This window comes from Cavia porcellus, unplaced genomic scaffold (assembly GCF_034190915.1).
Source record: "Cavia porcellus strain 051 isolate PalLab524CR breed Dunkin Hartley unplaced genomic scaffold, mCavPor4.1 scaffold_8, whole genome shotgun sequence".
Taxonomy (NCBI): Eukaryota; Metazoa; Chordata; class Mammalia; order Rodentia; family Caviidae; genus Cavia; species Cavia porcellus.
The window spans coordinates 43,489,810-43,510,014 of record NW_026947491.1 but is presented as its reverse complement, the minus strand read 5'-3'; the positions used below and the strand labels follow the sequence as shown (position 1 = coordinate 43,510,014).

At 49.1% G+C, this 20,205-nt stretch overlaps 1 protein-coding gene across 1 annotated transcript in view; it reads right to left on the bottom strand.

Annotated features, from left to right (window-relative positions):
• Positions 1–762: 762 nt before the first annotated feature.
• The window catches only part of Smim41 (small integral membrane protein 41), a 37,377-nt gene continuing 17,934 nt past the window's right edge, over positions 763–20,205 (bottom strand). Inside the window, exons 3-4 of the transcript XR_010049287.1 lie at positions 15,733–15,907; positions 763–12,931 (exon numbers count right to left, since the gene is read on the bottom strand). The gene's annotated coding sequence lies outside the window, so the exon portion shown is untranslated. The remainder of the gene's footprint in view (positions 12,932–15,732; positions 15,908–20,205) is intronic.

Below are 20,205 nucleotides of genomic sequence, written 5' to 3'. Positions count from 1 at the left end.
TGGGATTACATATGTGTGCCACCACACTTGGCTATCCCGTTCCTAGACAGCTCAAGCTCCAATTCATCCACCCACCTGCCCCCCTGGGAGTCCCTGCTCTCAAGGATGAGCCAGGCCACTGCAAAGCAGGTGGACAACGAAAGGAATATTTGATTTCACTGAGTGTATGCTGGATGCTGTTCTATGTTCTTCCCATGCAGTAAATTGTATAGCTATCCCCAAACACCTTCAAGTTAGGCTCTGTTATTCATGTCACATACATAAATGAATCAACTTAACTCTGTTAATTTGGGGTCAGAGTTTCACCTCTCAATGTAAAGCATTTCTTTCTTCCATCAGCCTTCAAAACACAAAATGCCTTTCCTCCCGTGTCCTGGGACCCTAACCGTGGTGCTGTTACGCCATCTGGTGGCAATAAAAAGCACTACAGGACCTTTAGTGCAGTGGTGGAGGGACCCAGAGGAGCTTGGGATCCTTGTTCCCTGGATCACTTCCCTATTGGAGATCTGTCCCTGGTCTCTTTCTGTCCATCCTTTATCATTTTCTTGCCATAACATGAACTAAGACAAGTAATATCAGCAAGTATGTAAAAGGTGATGGGGGACAAAAGGAGGAGGGGGGAGAGGAAAGGACGGGATTAGAGAAAAAAAAAAAAACAGCTGTGATATATGCGTGTAACCACTCCCCACAATTGTAAACGGCATGAATTGAAAATATATGCTAATAAAATCTTGAGACAGGGTGTCACTACGTAACCCCGGCTGGCCTTGAACTTGTGGCAATCCTCCTGCCTAAGATTTTATTTTTTATTTTATTTTATTATTTTGAAGGTAGTAAAATACAACAGAACAAGACAGAACAAAGCCAATTGAGACAATGTAGAGAAATTGGTACAGAACTCCACAGCAGGTTACCAGGATAACAGCAGTAGGTATCACAGTATATTTCATCATCACAATAGTTGTTCTTTCAATTCCTTATAGCAAAATAAAATGGAATACAAAACATTATAGAACTTAATAAACAGAACATTGAATAGAACAGTACCATTAATCAGAATAAAGCAAAATAGTAAAAATATTTGCCTTCAAAAAAGATGGTAGAGGGGCTGGGTATTTAGCTCAGTGGCATAAGCACCTGCCTTGCAAGTGTGTGGTCATGAGTTCAATCCCTGGTACCGATAAAAAAGAAAAAAAAAAGATGGTAGAAGGAAACCCCCCTTATTTGCTATATTGCATATGGTCAGCCTCCCAAGAGATGCTCAGATCTCTGGCTCCCATTTGCTAACGGGGGGGGGGGGGGGGTGTGTGGAATGTTTGACTCTAAGCCTGTGCACCGGTAGGCTCACTATTGCTTACCAGGGAGGTGAGCTGGTTGCTTGTTTTCCCAGCATCCTAAGTTCCAACACGGCACAGAGCTCAGGAAACAACTGGTGGTTTTCTCTCTGGGGCTGCCACAGCCATGCCTAAGATTTTAAAAAGAAGAAGATCCTATACTAATTAGGTGTTGTGGTGCATGTCAGTAGTCCCAGCTACTCTGAAGGCTGAAGCAGGAAGATCTGTTGAGCTCAGGAGGTTGAGACCAACCTGGGCAATACAGTAAGATCACATCTCAAAAAAAAAAACCAGCTCCCTGCTGCCCATACAGATGTCATTCAGCTTTTGCTCATCGAGTCTCCTTAATCTGGTTACCAATCAGAAGACAGCTTGTAACAGAACTGAAACCTTGTCTTTTGTGCAAGGATCTCAGTTGCTAGGTAGCATGAACACAGGCAACATGCAGAGCTCTGAGACCTGACAGTTCCTCAGGCTTCCCGTAGTCCCTTGTCTTTGCCTTATGCTGGGTGGCACATGAGCCAGGCATAGTGGTACATGCCTACAACCCTAGCACTCAGGAGGCTAGGGCAGAAGGATCATCACTAGTTCAAAGCCAGCCTGGGACACATAGTGAGTTCAGCCTGAATGACAAAGGAAGACCTTGTCTCAAAACAAAAAAAGTTGTGTGTGATAACTTACAGATATAAAATATGCTGTTTGAATTTCATTAATTGTTTTGTGTTGTTCACTTTATGCATTTCTGTACTAGGAGTTGAACCTTGGGCCTCAAGCATGCTAGGCAAGTACCCTGTCACTGAGCTGCTCTTTTTAACTCCATTTTGAGACATGGTCCCACTAAGCTGCCCAGGTGGCCTCAAATTTGCCATCCGCTTTCTTCCACCTCCCAAGTAGCTGGAATTATAGGCTGCATGAACGCACCTAGTTCATTCATTCTTTAAGATAAAGTTTTCAACATTTCAAACTGACTCTTCATCACACAAGGATTCAGACCACCCACAGTGAACCACAGCCATCCCAGAGGAAAAGACCTGCAAGGAAACCTGAGCTTGTTCCTGCACCAACTCCATTCCACCAGAGAATGAGATCAACTCCAAGGTCAGAAAGCTGTGTGGCTGTATTTTAGAATCCTGCCGCTGGAGCTACTGAACAGCAATACGCAAGAACTGCAAAGAGATATTTTACTCATTTGAGTTTGTTTGTTTGTTCATCAGGGCCTTGGCCTAGGCCCACCAATCTGCTCAGAAGTACAACAGAATAAAACCCAGAAAAAACATATATTTTAGTTACAAAGGGCATCTGGAAGATCAAAGTCCAGTGACGGGCTAGGACATGTGGTACTGGTGTCCTTGCCTTTTTCTGATGCACAGCATGATTCGGGGTGTGCTGGTGGGCTGCAGGAATCAATGGAGGTGAACTGCCAGGTGAACCCGCTGCAATTCAATGTTTAAGAACTGAGGAACAATGCATTTTTGGAAAAGCACACAGGAACAGATCGGGGTTAACTACTAACCTGATTGTCTGCTAACTTTGACTACTGTGTTAGACAGAATTTGCAAGTCAAGTCTTCCATGGTCCTGTTATCTTGGTTTGTGGTGCCACAACTTCGCAGACTATTTGCCAGCCTCAGCTCTGGCCAGCAGCTTCACTTGATCTCAGCCAAAAGGCCAAGAAGCAATGGCATTGGTTTAAAGATTAATCGGTCCTTAAGCCAGCCAGGGGTCTCACCACAAAGCCATGTAGGCCTAGGACAGGCTCTCAATTTATTTTTGTGTCAATTTATTCATATTAATTATTACCTGCTCTGTACTGTGTCAGGCTGGGCCTCCACATTTGTTTGCTTCACACGCAGTAGCCAAAATGCTGTACACTGAGCTGCATCTCCAGCCCACACTTGGAAAAGAAAGCAAATGCTATGTGCTAAACACTGTGTGAGATGCTTAGATCTAAAAGAGAGCTAAAACAGTAATAATAATAAAAGTGAACTGATGCAGCTCTTGACAACAGGGGTGACCTCAGTATTAGAAAGGAGACCTGTGCATAAATAGCAAGGGGACAAGATGGAAAGCAGGACGTGACTTAAAAGAGAGACAGGATACAAAATGGTCACGTCCACCTTGGGAACCTGCAAAGGCTGCTTACAAGAAGAGTCACAGAGCTGGGATTTACAGATAGCTAGGGTCTGGGTTGCTGGAAGGAAGAGATTCATTCCAAGAGAGGGCAGTGTCAGAAAGAGCCCAGAGGGAGAGCGTCTAAAGGTAGCTTCAAGGAACAGCCAGCAGGGAAAGCATTTTAGGAAAGGAATTCTGTTTTCACAGGCTGGAGAGGCAAAGTGGCTTGCTGTGATGGCAGACTCTGAAAGTGGTTAGATGTTCCTTACCAGGAGCAGGGAGCCTTGGGACGTAATTGGCCAGGATTGTGTCCCAGTCAGAGTTGGCAGTTGGGCCAACCAATGAGCTAGCACTGTGGGCCTGAGCTGAGAGGCATGTGAGCCAATGGAGAAAAATCTGTCTGTCCAAGGTATTTGGCAGACACCTCCACCCCCACCCCACCCCACCAGCCAGAAGAGGTGGGAGTTAACAAGCCCAATGACAGCGATGCCCACTCCTTGCCTGTTGGCTCTGCAGCCCCGTTGCTCAGTCCCCCCTTTCGGCAGCTGTCTCAGCCCCTCGGCCCATGTAACTCGCAGTCCTAGGAGACTGGGAGAGGTGCATTTCAGCCTGCAGCAGAGGCAGCGGCCAGGCAAGCTTCAGTCATTTCAGTGATCTTTAGGAGCCCACAAGGCCCTCTCCTCTTCTCTCTTCTCACTCACAGGGACAGATTGCTGAGATCTAAAACATTAGTCCTTGTAGTGGGTAAATGATGACCTGGAAAGATAACCCATGTCCAGAACCTGGGATTAATGTGGCACAATGTCTTTGTAGATGGAATGCAAAAGTTCCCAGGGAGGTCACTGTATTGCAAAGAAGGCTCTAAATGCAATAACAGATGTCCTTGGAAGCCAGAAACAAAGGCATGGACACGGAGGAGGGGAAGGAGTTGGGGAGGGGGGGCACAGTTAAGAGGGAGGCAACCACAGCCAAGGGACGCTACAGCTGCTGGAAGTCAGGAGAGGCGAGGAAAAATATGCCCAGGAGCCTTCAGATGCCTTGATTGGCCCCTGGAACTGTCAGGCTAGTGATAATATTAGGACAGCCCCACAAGAAATGAACAGTGTTTAACGTGAAAACCCTGCTGCGAAAAGGCTGCCCACCTTTAACCTTCCTTGGGTGGGAACTGAACAGCAGGGCTGGACGGGGCCTGAAAGGTCAATGGATCTAATTACCCAGTTTGAAACATGAAGAAACTGAGACCCAGAGAAGGGAAAAGCCTTTTCCCACAAGGTCAGGGCAGAGATCAGCTTGGAACCCAAGCTCTGCCAGTCTCCTTGTGCCCAGGCTCTACTAAAAAGGAAGCAGATTTGCCAGCAGAGAGCAGAAGGCATCAAGGGCTCAGAAAACAGGGCCCTGAAGCTCCTGGACAAACACTGCCCAGCTTTTGCCTATGCCACATGGGCAAGAGTTCCCTGCTGCTTCCCCCCAGCCCTGGGAGCTCAGCAGTGACACTGTGGGCCTGATTGTGTGAATGCAGTGGGTCACAGGAGACAGGCAGTGATCAGGGAAATGCAAGAGGTAGAGACGGAGAGAGATGCCAAGACTAGAAAGCATCACAAGTACAGATGGCAGTGAAAGTCAGTGATGATAGATACCTACGCTGGCTCCATTCCCCCCAGTGACACGCACAAGAGACACATGGGCTGAGCTCCAGACTCAGCCTGGCCCACTCACATCTCCACTAGAATACCTCAAATACTTCCAAATAATGCATCAGAGAAGAGATCTCCCAATTCCCCCTTCAGTTGCTTTAGGAGAGACATCCTGCTCTCTGATCACTGGACACCTGAAGACTCTCCAGTTTTCACAGTCCACTGGCTCTTTGTGGGATTTATCTCCCATCCCTTGGAAGCCCCTGTGTGTTGCTGAGACCTCCCGGATAGCTCAGTAGCTCAAGCGCTTGCCTGGTAAGTGCAAGGTTGTGAGTTTAATCGTTAGTAACAAAAAGAGAGAGAGAGAGAGAGAGAGAGAGAGAGAGAGAGAGAGCGAGCGCAGGAGATTTGAACAATCCTTGGCAAAGTTGCCAAGTGTACTAGTGCCCCATTCGCCCCGTGAGCGCTGTCTCATCATCCTCTTTGCTGATTGGATTGGAAGAGAACACATCTGTACAATCGGTGTTTATATGCTAAGTATCTGCAGCAAGGCCCATCTTTTCTAGCCAACCCCACAGCTGGCAGGGCAGTTCTAAGTGGAGCTCCTGCTTGGTCACATAGGTGGTGACCTCATCCTTCTGCCAGGTTGTGCCTGTTTCTGCTGAGACCAGGTAGGTGAGTTAGGGACCATTACCTCTGAGCCCTTTGGATGCTGAAGGATGGCGTTAATGATCATCCCTGCAAGAGAGATTGGTTTTTAATTTATACCCTTGGTTAGGGGTGGTGAGGAGCATTGTGGAGCGCTCCACTTGGCCTTTTCCCCTCTGGCAGCCCTACCCCACAAACCAAGGATTCAATGTAAGACTTCCACTTGTTCCAAGTGTGTCAACCCCAATTATACACTCGGAAATAACCACTAGGTATGTAATAAATTATAAGCAATTTTAACCCAGACTTTGCCTATGACACCTGCCTACCTGTGCCCCTTTCATCCTTCATACTGTCACTGACTAAGATGGATTCCTAGGTAGCAGTCAGGCCTGGGCCAATTCTTGAGCCACTATGACTATCGCCACCAGCTGCCCTCTTCTTTAGAGTTCTCTATGGGGGAGGCTCCATGTACAGGCTAAGATGTTACCAAATGGCCGTGGGTTCTTGCTCAATTCATGTAGAAGTCACTAATTGGCCAACTGTAGCTCTTTCAGTGTTAACCACCTGAGCTATGAATGCTGGTGGCCATCAGTTGTTAGTATTACTGGCCTCCTTGCTTCTACCAGCAACCAGCAACCATTAGCATCCTCAGAACTCTTCCTGTGACCAGAGATAGCAGGTCCTGCAATTCTGTTTTTCTCCAAAGTGCTCTGGCTGCGAGCTGCCTTCAATACTATGAGCCCCAGCCACCGGCCACTTTTAGCACCAATAACTTTTAAACTTAGAAGGTCTGGGTGCCGGTGCTGGCTGTGTTCAATATTAGAGGTCTTTGGGGTTATCAGTTCTTGGTGCTAGCAGATCAACAAGCATTGCTCAAAATAGAAATCATACATAGGCAAAAAAAAGAATATATATATATGTAATCCAGAAGAGGATCTATTAGGACTTACACTGCAGCACAAGGGGACAACTGAACCCATTAAGGGAATGGGGGGTTGGCTTGTATAGGCCATCACTGGTAGAGAAGGGGCTCCTTGTAGACTTGACCGAAGAGGGCTGCAGAGGGGGAAAGTCACCCAGAGGGGCCACAGGGCAGTCAACCTGGATACATCCACATCCAAAGCCCGCTGCAGCTAAAGCAAATATCTTCCAGAAAGGCCTCAAGGTTCCTGGGCTAACTGCAAGGCATTGGGGCAGCTGCAGAATAAAAATAAAAAGGACCAGCTGAGGAGCCTTGAGCCCTTCTCTCCTGTTCATTTTGTTTTCATTGCTGGTGGCCCCAGGCCTCCTCACTGTGGTCAAGAGGCTGGCAGGGTTGGCTGTCATCTGGAGGCATTACAGAGGCATGCCTGTTTCTGATATAACTCCTCACATGGCTACTCACAGAAGGGCTCAGGTCCTCAGCCGAGCCCACATGGACCTCTCTACAGGCTGCACATGTCCTCGTGATATGGAAGCTGAGTCCCACCAAGAGTCACAGAGCCCTTACAAATGAGACCAGGAGTCAGTGTGCTACACCTGTTGGCTAAAGCCAACCCAGTCTAGCCAAATCTGGACACACCTGTTCTTTTAGGTGGCCTCTATGCTAATTTCCCATTGTGGTGGCTGAGTTAAGAAATCAAAAAGAAGCCACTTAGATCACAAGGCCAAGAACATTTACTCAGCCCTTTTCAGAGAATTTTGCCTATTCCTTAGCTCGCCTTGGAAGTGAGTCATTGTCTTGGTTACTTTCCTTTCATTGCTGGGACAAAATGCCCAATCCAAAATGCCCAAAATGAAGGAAGGAAAGGTTTATTTAGCTTACAGTTTTTAGAGGTTTCAGTCCATACCCAGCTGGTTCTAAGGCAGGGTAGCATGGCTGAAGGGCATGGTGGCCACCAGCAACAGCAGTGGAAGGGACAAAAGGGAAAAGCCCGCCTCATTCCCTCCCCTATATTGTAGGCCAGCTCCCCACAGCTGGGCAGGCACAGTGCTCACGCTGCCAATCCCAGGGCTAGACAACAAACCAATCACAAACGCTAGGTTCAGCTGCCTTCAAAAGGCCCATCCCCATGACTACATGAGGCTTTGGGGAGACATTTAAACACAAACCATAACAGTCATCTTCCCATTCACTAGAAGCGAATCACCATCCTGGGCATGGTGGTACTCACTTGTAATTTGAGTTACTTGAGAGGCGGAGGCAAGAAAATTGCAAGTTGCCCAGCCTAGTAACTTACCAAGATGCTGACTCAAAATAAAATAACAAGGACCAGGGATGTAGCTCAATGGTAGAGCATTTGCTTAGCCTACACAAAACCCTGGGTTCAATGCCCAGTACCCAAAACATAAATGAATAAATGAGTTGTCATACTCAGGGAGGACGATGAATCCCCCAGCCCAGGAGAAGTTTCAGTGAAACACAGGCCACCACTATCTGGACACATCCTACAAGACTTAAATGTTTGAGTTTTTCCCCTTTCCCACAATACAGCTGTCCATGTAAATGGCTGAAAGTCTTGCTGAGACTGTGCATGCTGCAGTGTCACTGGTGATTTCTCAAAGAGCTGTTTCCTCCTCCTTTATTCTTCTCCTTTGTCTCTAGGTCTAGAACCTGAGTGAAGCCACAGGCTGCCCAGTTCTTGTACACCTTCCTGGCTTTTCCAGACTGGCTGTGTGTCTTCTTACCTGAGGGCCCCCACATGCTGTAAGCATCCCCAGCTCTCTGCAGATCCCTGCACTCATTTCATTCTGTCAAGCAGCACCTCCAGTCCCTGCCAATCAAGCCCTGTCCCCCAGAGCTATCACCAGCCTGACCTGCAGAGGAGAAGCCTCCTCAGAGTGTATAAGGCCCGTGGCCTCTCACCAGTTCATTTCTTTGGCCCTTGGTGTATAAGCACTGTGACCTTTGGTCCTTCCCAAGAACCATGTGTCACGATGTGGATGATCTTCTGGCTGTACATAGTCTACCCATCCTACACTGCCCTTCCCAGAGCTCTCATTCCCTTCCTCCACTGCCACAGCAGCTCTGGCATTTCAGCTTGCTGTGGGCCATCTCATTCCAAGGGTCCGGATCCACCAGGCCAGTGAGTTGACCCCATTCCCAGCAGCCCTGCCAGGAGTTGGTGTTCAGCTGGTGTTCAGTCTCCTCCCACTGTCCCCTCCAGGGAGTCTCTGTTCCCACTGTAAGGGATGGGCGGGGGGGGGGGGGAGGCAGGCAGGCAAGCAAGCACATGCATGGAGGGAAGGAGGAAGAGAAAAATGGAGGGAGGGAAGGAAGGAGGGGGAGAGACAGAGAGAAACTTAACATTAAACTATTTTCCAAAGTGACTCTACCAACTTATACAATCACCAGGAGCATGTAAGAAATTCTGCTGCTCCAAATCCTCACCAACACTAATGCTTGTTCATCTTTTTAGTTTTAGTCAGGCTGGTGGAAACCTCATGGTGCTTTTTCATATCCCTAATGATCGTTAAGGGTAAACCATGTTTTCACTTTTTGCCACTAGCCATTTGGGTAATATCCTTTATAACGTGGCTGTCTAATTCTCACTCATGTTTTCTTACCGAGTTATCACTTTCTTAGTTATGGAAGTTTTTTTTACAGCTTCATTATGATATAACTTATATATAGAAACATGCACATGCTGAGTGCACACAGCTTGATGGTTTGGATAAAACACACTGAAAGAGTTTTGGCCCGGCCGAATACTGTAGCCGGTAAAGCCAGGAAGCTCCCATCTCCCCCCACCCCTAGGAATTTACCTCTGGCGCCAAACTAAGACCAATGGGCTACCTGTGCATCCCTAATGCCCCCTTAGGTTCCACCCCAAGCCGAGGTACTTATGTGCCTCACTCCACGTGTTCCACGGAGAGATAGCCACCCCGGGATGGAGATGCCACGCCCCAGGGGGTCAGGGTTGTCTCTCCCCGCATTCCCAAAATTAAGGTTATTTATATTTCATACTTCTTATCTTTTCAGCCGCTGCCGGTCCTCCTCCTCCTCTTTCTCCCCCCACAGTTCTATCACATACCTCCTGATACCATTGCTGCAATCCAGATAATAAGTTCCCATCACTTCCCAAAGTGTCCTTATAGCCTTTCCTCTCAGCCTCCCTGACTGACCCTCCTCCCTGTCTCCTACTTTCCCCCCTGATCTCCAGGGTCCTAACATCTCTGATCTCTAGAGCTCCTGCTTGCGGCCTAATTCCCAATCCTAACTGCCTGACAGTCACGTGGTTAACAGAGGCCTGGCCTTTGTCAGTGCCCACCCTCAAGTCCCCTGGGTGTTTGGAAGGAACACTCTGTTCCCAGCCTGTCCTCACAGTGAAAGGACCAGGCCACCTTCCTTTGGATCAGGGCCCATTTATCATCAGGGTCAGCCTGAGGGCCTGCCTCAAAGGGCCAGTGCGCCTCGGAATCCAGCCCTGCTCCCACCCCAGGGCAAGAGGAGGGAAGAGGGATGCAATGCAGGACCCAGCAGCTCACAGTGAGGCCGGCCTGGGATGCAGCGCCTGAAGCAGCGGAGGCCAGCACCCACCCTGACTCCCTGCTGGAATCCCAGGCTCCATCTTCTGAGGGCCAGAACACACTGGCGGTTTACACAGCTTCATCCTACCCACACTCCACTTCTGCAACTTTGGCAGCTTTGCTCAGAGCCAGATGCCTCTGGAGCACCTGCTCTTCCTCCTCCCCGTCCCTCCTCCAACCATAATAAACACAATGCAAGCTCCCAGTTATGGGGCATTTACTAAGCACCAGGCTCTATTCTTCCCTCTCCTGTGTATAAACTCAAACAGCAAACTCTCCCAACACCATGTGGCAGTTTCTATTACTACACTGATGCCCAGAAAAGCTGAGTGACTTGTCTAGGGTCACACAGCTTCAGTAGTAGAACTGAAATCAGTGCCCAGGCCCCTCATCTGCCCGCACTCTGGGGTGCTGCAGACCGCACCCCACCTTGTCATCTCAGGGCTTCCTGTTTTGCTGCCTTGAAACTCTCCCCACACTGCTTGCTTCTTTCAGAGCGGGTCTCCTAGCCACTCCCCTTTCCCCCCTGCTGCTGGGAAACTCAAGTCTACACCAGTACTCCAGTCAGCAACAGCACCACCCCTCACGGCTGCTGGTTTTGTTTTCTTCCAATTAAGGATCTCTTGTTTTCTATTTTATCACTAATGATAGCCTGCTTCTTTCTAGGGAGAACGTGGGAGGTAGCACATTTCAAATTCATAACTAACACATAGAACTAAAGGCCAGGCCCTGGGAATGGAATATAAAAGGCCTGCCTGGCAACAGAGGCTATGAGGAAGTCTCCAGGCAGCCAGGCCAGAAGAAGAAATCCGACCCCTTACTATCTGCAGGAAGCAGTCTATTTGCTCTGTGGAGACAAAGTTTTGCCCTTACAATACACTCTAATAAAAACTGCTTACATGGCTCTGATGTGAGGAATGAGGCGTGATGTGATCAATTGGCTATGTCCTAGAAAAACATTTTGGCAGTGAAAGGAAAGCATATTTCACATGACTGTTGACCAACACTGAGGACACGGCTCCAGAAACACCCTCCAGGAGAGGCCAGCACTCCAAGGACACAGCCTCCTGGTGCAGGATGCCCTGATTAGGCTCAGAACTCAGAGTGCCAGAGGCTGTAGCCAGCCCCATACATCAAAGCTTGGCCTCCCAAGGGCTGAGTCCGCTCAGGAATGAGCTGTTCCTTGAGGGTGGGCCGTCCTTAGTCTCTGTAACTCCACCCTGGTTTTGCACCCTTCCTGTGCTTCAATTTAAACATCCAAAGGAAAGGGACCCAAGAGGTGGAGGAAGTGGTGGAGGGGATGCAAAAAGAATTAAGATGCGTTGTATACCTGGACCAACTCCCCACACGAATGTAATCATTGTACTACAAACATGTACTAATTAAAAAATGAAAGAAAATTAAAACTAAACATCTAGCCCTCCCTCCCAGTGACTCAGGCAGCAGTTATTACTCTCCTGCTGCACACAGAGGCTAATCCGGGATGACCAACAAAGGTTGGGCCCCCATGCCCCCTTGCCTGACTCCTTGCCTGACATATCAGACCCTTTTTTGCCTCCAGCACCAGCTGTCCCATCTATAGATGCAATAAGTCCTAATATTTTCCCAGCAGCCTCTGCAGCTGAGGATGTCACAGATGCCAGCAGGAAGATCAAGGCTTCTAATACAGTTCTTGCCTTGTCCCTCTCTTGCTCGAGCACAGAGGTTGTAGTGGTCGCCTGGCTTGGCTAAGACAGCCTGAGACTTTGACTTGAGCTCCATTCTGCTCCTAGAAGGGTAACTAAGAAAAAGTTGAAACTAAGGTTTCATCTTGTTTAAGTCACTGTCATTTGGGTCTAATGCAACAGGCAAAGCTGTAGACTAACTAACATCCCCATGAGACCATGAAATGTCCTTGCTTTGTCTCCTAAGACTCACCTGGGCCTCGTGTCCAACTGCATGGAGATGCTTCAAGGCTACTTGACCTACAGCAGTTGACAGAAGAGGGCAACACCTCGCAAGGGACTCAGCCTAGTCCCTGTTTTACAGAAGGGGAAACTGAGATGTAGAGACATAGGCAAAGCTGCCTCTGGGCTCAGAAGCAGTGAGGCCAGAGCCACTCTCAAATCCTGGTCTGCCTGCTCAGGCTCTTGTGTCCATCCCACCCCCAAGAAATGAGGGTCCCTGTTCACCTGCTCAGCCAATCGGAGGTGAGAGGTTCTAACCCCATTTGTGAGGTCTGTGCAGGAAGCTAGAATAGACTTTGAGGGACAGCTCTTCTTGGATAGAACAACACTGGTGAGGGGTTGATGGGTAAAGGGTGGGGAGAAATGGGGAAGACAACCATGGCTGCAAATTGTCCCCCAGTACGGTTCAGTGAGGGCTTCCCAAACTCACAGCACACTAGGATCTGAGCTCTCGCATGCCTTGTAGGGGTGGCTGTCCCATGAAAAGAATGGTCTGTGACCTTCCAGCAAACATCAGCCATCGGTCAAGTCTCACAAGCGCTGGCTGGGATTTGTGACTCTAATGAATGTTTGGCCCTAGTATCACAGCAGAAATAGTCTAGGCAGTCAGACAGTCCTCAGCGGACGGAGCTGGGCCCTGGAGGAGTCAGTGCAGAAGGTGAGAACACAGTACAGCTGTGGCTGGAGGCGCATCTGCCGGGGGCCGGGCTTCAAGATGAAGACAGAATGACCAGGCCTACATGCCTCTGTGGGGAATAAGCAACAAATTGAAGATAATTGGTATCACCTAGTCCAAGAAAGCCTAAATAGACATCAGTCACCCAAGTGGATGGCCAGGACTTTCCGATCCATCCTTTCCTAAAAAGGTCCAGTTCTTTCCACTGTAAGTGCTACGTGAACTGCTTCCCCACTTGATCAGTATTACCTAAGCAGCTACTATACTAATCTGATTGGCTGATCATAGTTTTGACCCACATTGTACGCATCCCATGATTTTGTACCCACCTCGTGATTGTGCTGTGTAAAACTTCCTCTGTGGCAACCCACTTCTAGCTCCCCTCCTGTCTCTCAGAAGTTATCTCTCTCAATAAATATCTCCTACTCTTAGCCTCCGTTGTTTCTTAGAACCCACTGTGCGATTTTGAGAAGCAGGAACTCAGCACATCTGACATCCGCAGGTGGGGAGTTACATTAATTCACCCTATATCACTACAACAACCCACTGGGTGTGGGGCTTGGCAGTGATCTCATGAAAGAGCCCTGGTATGGACAGTGGGACCACATGGCTCTGGGCTTCTGCTTTGCTTAAAACCTCTACCAACTTTGGGGCACAGAGTAGCAGCTGCCTCATCATGTTAGGGATCAGGGGTTAGGGGTTATCATGCCAGGAGGGTGAGGGGCTTGGGACAGAGGTGATAGCGATGGAGCCTGGAGTTGCAGCTACAAGGGCCCACATCTGGGGATGACGCAGGAATGGGGACAGGGACAGGAACTTCAGTGTCCGTGAGAGAAGACAGTACTATCTGCGGCCACCACAGGTGACTTCCTATGGATCAGACTGCTCACAGCTTCACAGAGAGCTGGGCCCCCAGAAGGAAAACCCAAAGAACAACACCCCAACAGGCCCTGGGGTGTGGCCTCTTGTGACCTAACCCTGGAAGTCACATGGCCTATCTTCCACGGGGTTCACTCAGTTTTAATGCGAGAAGACCTAGACCTCACTTCTGTGGGAGAATGGGGAACCTTGTCTGAAATTGCCACACCCCATAACATAATTGAGGCCCTGTTAATGCATCTCCTCAGCCAGATTACATCTAAGATTTTGGGGTGGGAAACATCAAAAAACAACTCCCCTTCCCACTGCTTATGCGTGGAAATCTCAGGGAGAACTTTAGTGTTTGCTCTTAGGGGACTCTTACTCTAAAATGGCTCCCCCTGCCCCCTCGCCCTTGAGATTCAAATTAAGGCCTGAATCCTCTTATGCTTTGGAGACCCTGAGCCTGCAGAACTATCCAGACAACAGTCATGGCTCAAAGACAAGGAGGCAGCACTAAACCAGTGCTACCTGAACAGATGCCTGGGGACTGGGGTATTGTCTAAAGTTCTCACAATCAGCCTGACCTATGCCCCATTCAGCTAGGGGCTGGCCCTTCCTAAGAGCTTCTGCCTCACCCGCTCCACACTCCCTGGACCCTGCTGCATGGGCTTCTGTGGGACAGGATTCTCCCCAGCCCTGAACCACTGACGAGACTTCCTGTCTTCTGCCCCTAACCTAGTTCTGTCCTTCCTTCTAGAGCCAGTGACTCTAGAAACAGATTCAACCATTCAGGGAAGTTCTAGCTGGATGCCCACTATACCAGCAGTACTGGAAACAAACCATTCTAGGAAAAAAAGAAACAGTGAAACCCAAGGAATAGGATGCTTGTGAAATCATGAGTGAGACGGAAGCAGCTAGAGAGCAAACAGGCAGGAGGCTCCCTGCTCGTGGGACTGTGCACTGCAGTGACCTGGCAAGACCACCATGTTGCCTTCAGGATCAGGAGTGGCTGCAGCTGAGTTTCCAACCACAACTACCTGCCCAGAACCTACGACATTCACAACCGGACACTGGAACCCAGTGCAGAGGCTGAAGCCACCTGACCCGAGCTTGCTGGTCAGTGGAGATGGAGTAGGAAATAGTGTCCCCCATAGCACCAGCACCCCACCATGCATAAGCACCTCTGTTTGGGGACCCAGCACACCGCACTGCTACAGCAGGGTGGCATTTGCTTTTAGGTGTCCACAGCACCAAGAGGCACTGAGAGGGAAGAGGGCATGGGGCGGAGTCCACACACTGCACTGAGCGCCAGTGAACAACAGGGCAGGCAACCACTGCACCTGTCCCCTTCTCAACTCTCTACTCTCTGGGTGCCACCAGAAGACACCACTTATCTGTCTCCAGCACGCACCCTTTGGTTTATTTCTGCTATTTCTTTGCCATTGTAGAGCAAAGGTAAATTGCACCCATAAACCTCTCAGCTTCTCAGCAGCTGATGACTCCCTTCTGGAAAGTGGAAACGGAGCACCTAGGGTTCCCTTCATCATCCTATCCCTTGAATCTCTCCCAAAGACACCTTTCTCACATATGCATATTTCATTACTGAAGTGTCAGAACAATTTCAAGGAGGAATTAATCCTTCTGAGAAGAAACGAACTCACAATCGACCTGGACTTCAAGATTGGGTCTTTCCAAGAGAGAGACTCCCCAAACACATTTCCCACTCCCCTCTGCTCTCCCGCTCCCCAGGGGTCCCACCAACCCCTTCTCCCTCTCCCACCAGCTTCCACTCCTCTCAGGAAACGATTTTTCTCCAGCACCCTTATAACATGCCTTAGCTCTGAGTCCTGCGGCCTTAAATAACGGCGCAGGCCCTGGAATGGAGGGTTTCCTCGGTGCTTTCTACCGTCAGGGGCACTGAGGAAGGGAGCTTAGAGTCCCCCAGTTAACAATGGATTCTCAAAATCAGTTCCTTTTCAAGACACCCACTAGAGGGCACTAAAGACCCACCAGTTCCTTTTCAGCCGGCTCTAGCCTGGTTGATGTCTGAGCATCACAGGGGGAAAAGCTCAAACTAATGAGATGGAGAAAAAGCTTTTCCACATCTGCAAGGCACCAGTCCTGATCCCGAGGTCCCCGTTGTTCCGTCCAGAGTACTTTCTTACTTCCCGGTCCCCAGGGCTTACTGGAATCAAGACAAGAGAAGGGATTAGGCCTGGGTTTCTTTGATTCAGAGCTCCCCTGTGAAGAATGGAGCACCCCCAGCCCCTTAACCCCATTTCCAGAGTGCCTAGGCGAGGATGGGAGGGATGTGCATGCAGGAACAGCTTCCCCTCCCAACCCACTGCACAGAAAAGGGATCATGGCAGGGATCCCTGTAAGGGATGCATTACACGCTACAGGTCCACCTGGAAGACAGGGGCTCTATGGAGACAGACTTGGGGAAGTCAGTCAGATTTTTCCATTTAGCAGCAGTAGACAGTGGCTGTCTGAGGATGGAGGAGAGGCTGGGGTGCTCTTCTGATTTTCACCCACTCCTAGATGGCGGGGAGGAGGGCATTTATCTAGAGGGCTGCAGTAGCCCTCGAATGCCTCTCCAGCAACCTCTACTCCTTCTTGGGAAGGGTGATGGGTCACTTTTCCAGTTTTATTTCAGGTGTACACTCTGTCCCAAACAGCCCTTGGGCTTTGTAGGGAACTGACTCCTCTGTGGGTCCAGGTGGTGCGTACAAGATGATCCCGGCCACAGTTTTACAGCCAGGATGCGTCTGTGACCCTATCTGGACCCAGGGGACTTTTACTGTGTGCTTCTTAGTCACTTCCACGCCCTCCTAGGACAGGCTCCAAAAACAGCATCCCTCCCTCCAGGAACCTGAACTGGAAGCGAGCCCTGGGTGCGCTGTGCTCTTTTCGCCACACGGGGACGCCAGCAGCAACGGGACAGGGCACCATGCCTGACTGCAGGAGGATCCCACCACGGAACCGCCACCCGAAGGCTCTAACCAGCCTGCAAGCTGCTCCTAGGCATTGGACAGCCAGTTGGGCGGATGGAGTTCCCTACTGTTAAACCCATGTGAGTGAGGCATTTCCTCGCAAATAAAAGCTTGTTGCTAAGCCTGGGGCATTTCTCAAAATGTAGTAGTCCCTGACATGTCCCTACCTCCTCTGAGGAATGCAGGCAGAAGAAAACAAGAGGCAGACACATTAGCCACAGGGTAAGGGGTGCTACAGCAAAGCTCTGCCTAGGTGCTATGCCTGTGATGCAGGCGGGCAGAGTCCTGGGCAGAGGCCTGCAACCCCCCATCAAGTGCAGTGCTTGAACAGAGGGAGAGGTGGACAGTGGAGGGGAGAGAGGTTGCCCCGACTGCTTGACAGGGGGCACCCAAGTACACAGGTAGGAGAATCCGCAGGGCCAGGAATCTCAGGAAATGGTGTGGTTTGGCAACAAGATGGGAGGTATAGCTGGAGAGGTGAGGTGGGGTGTGACTGAGGCTAGGGATGTTCAGAAAGAAATGACAACCACAGAGGGGCTGGGGAAGTAAACTGATCACAGGGCAACGCTTTCCAGTACAGATTCCTGCAGCTAAGGAAACCATCTGCGCTGGTGCTGACCAACACAGAAGCTGCCAGCCCCATGTCAAGCACTCAAAAATGTGGCGAGTAAGACAAAGGAACGGATTTTGCCATTTTATTTAATTTTGATCAATTTAAATGTCTTAAAGCCACAAGCAGCTGGTGTTTACAACATCAGACCACAGAACCCACAAGGAAAGATGGGGAGAGAGGAGACTGGAGGCTGCAGTGAGGGGGCTATGGAAACAGCCCAGGTAATGAAGGCCAAGGGCCTGAAGCCAAAGGGAAGCAACTGCAGAGGAGGCACGCCATAACCAGAGCCGGAAGTCACGGGGCCGGCTCCGCGGGGAGGAAAGGCAGGGGCTCCGAGAAGGCCTCAGGTGTCTAACCCAGGTGATGGGATACTTCGTGCCTCATAGTGAAGAACAGAAACACAGGACCAACCAGCTTGGAGCAGGTGGTAAGTGCAGTTCTGGAAGGCCATTCCAAAGCAAGTGCTGATGTTCAGGGAAGCGAGAGAGAGAGGTCTGAGGACAGACCTGGCAGTTGTCAGAGGCCACAGCTGGTAACCCTTCAGTCATCTCCCAGGCACAGAGAAGTTTGGATTGCCTCGCATCACTTTTCTTCCTATTAGAGCCTACATTTTTAAATTGATAGATAAAAAGTAAATAACATAAAATAGGTAGATGCTAAGCGTGTTCACACATACTAATCACTGTAGTCAGGAGGCTGAGGCAGGAGGAATGCCGTGACTTCAAGGCCAGCCTGGGCTACGTAGCAAGTCCAAAGCCAGCCCAACTACATGGCAAGTCCCTACCTCAAAAATAAATAAATAAACATAAAATTGGCAGGATGTATGGCAAAAATCTGGATTTCCATCTCCTTTTGAAAACCAGAGGTCAGGGATGTAGCTCAGTGGTATAGTGCCTATCTGACAAGCACAAGGCCCTGAGTTCAATTCCCAGTACCAAAAGAAAAAAAAAAGGAAAGGAAAAGAAAAATCAGATCTAAAAACACTGAGCCTAAATTTCCTCATGTGAGTCATCCAGGGTTAGCTGTCCTCCTTGTCCTCCTTAGTCCATTTTCTGGACTATAACAAAATACCACAGACTGGGTAATTTATAAAGAAAAGAATTTTAGGGCCAGCCAGGGATTTAGCTCAGTGGCATATGTGCCTGCCTGGTAAGCATAAGGTTGTGCGTTTGATCCCCAGTACCACAAAAAAAAAAAAAAGAAAGAAAAGAATTTTGTTAAACCAAATGTCATGGAGCATTCCTGTAACCCAAGCACTCTGGAAGACTGTGGCAGGAGGGTTCCAAATTTGAGCACAGACTAGGCAACTTAAAGACTTAGAAAGACCCTGTGTCAAACTAAAATTTAAAAAATGTTAAAGGGTGCCAGGGATGTAGATTAGTGTGAAGGCCCTGGAAACCCCAGTACATAGTACTGTTGGGAACCAGACTGTGTCAGGGTTAAATTGCTGACTACAGGGAACCTCTAGCTTTGTTAGAAAAGCCTGTGTTCACAGTGCTCTGAAGTCAAAAGGATACCACAGCTGATCCTCCTATTCAGGAGCAGTAAAACTGTCAACTTATAGTGCAAACAGTTCTCTTAATTAGCAAAATTTGCTGCCTTTGTTCTAACTTCCAGGGCTCTGGGCTTTCATACTCTCCTCTTCCTGCACGCACACACCCCAAACCTGTGAAAACCAAATAATTACAAGTGATCTGGAAAGCTCAGGGTCTTTACTCCCAGAGAGACCCTTCCTGGATCCCCCAAAAACCACACCACTTGTCTATTTTTATTTAAGCCTTCACTGTAACCTATTCTAGGAGACTGGAGACTAGGCCAATCCCTGATTATGGTACCACAGAAAAAGGAGGAGGGGGAGGAGGAAAAAGTGTGGGGGAGAGAGAAAAGAAGAGAAAGATCTGGGCATGAGGCACAGCACATGTTTATAATCCCAGCACTTGGTAGGCTGAGGCAGGAGGATCCCTGTGAGTTCGAGCAGTTTGAATTGCATAGTGAGATGCTGTCTCCAGAAAGAGAAAAGGGGAGGGGAGGGCAAAGGAGGGAAGGGAAGGTAGAGGGAAAGGGAAAGGGAACCAGAAAAAAGGAAAAATTGGTGCAGTCTATGTTCCTTCCTCTTGAATCTAGGCTGCCTTGTCACTTGTTTGACCAATGTACTGAAGCAGAAGTGACACTGTGTAACTTCTTGGAACCTAACCTCCCCCCCCCCCCCCCCCCGCCGCCCAGGAAGCTCATTCTAAGCTAGTAATGGTGCACCTTTTAGACCTCTCAATGATACAAATAATCTGCTGCCGTATGTGTGCTGTGGGTTCATCACCACTGGTGCAGGCTATAAAAAGAGAAATTCAGAGGACGGGAAGAAAGATATCCAGCTACTCCAGTCTCCCAGCAGAGGTTCTAGCATGGGAGTGAAAATACCTTGGCTCTTCCAGCCCTGTTGTGGCCTTTCGGTACCTCTCAGAACCCTGACCAGAATCATGACTGCAGAACCACAGGCAAAGCAGCTGTGGTACTTGTCACGAGTCACTGTGTTCAGGGATGATTTTTGATGCAGTATTAGACAACTAAAACATGGGCACTCAGCAGACTGAGGCAGGAGGACCTTAAGTTTGAGGCCAGCCTGGGCTATACAGTGAGTTCAAGGCTGACCTGTCACCTGGACTATATAATGAGACCCTCTCCCCACCTCCACCCCCTCTAAATAAAAAGGAAAGAAAAACTGAAACCTGAGATGGACATGGTCATGGAAAAGAACGCCCACGGGCTGGGCTCAAGCCGAGGCAAGGAGGGCAAGGCCAGGCCCAACCTTGATCTACAGCTTTGATATTGGTTCACTGTGAGGGTATTTTTGCATTAATTTTTATTTTATCAAACATTGCA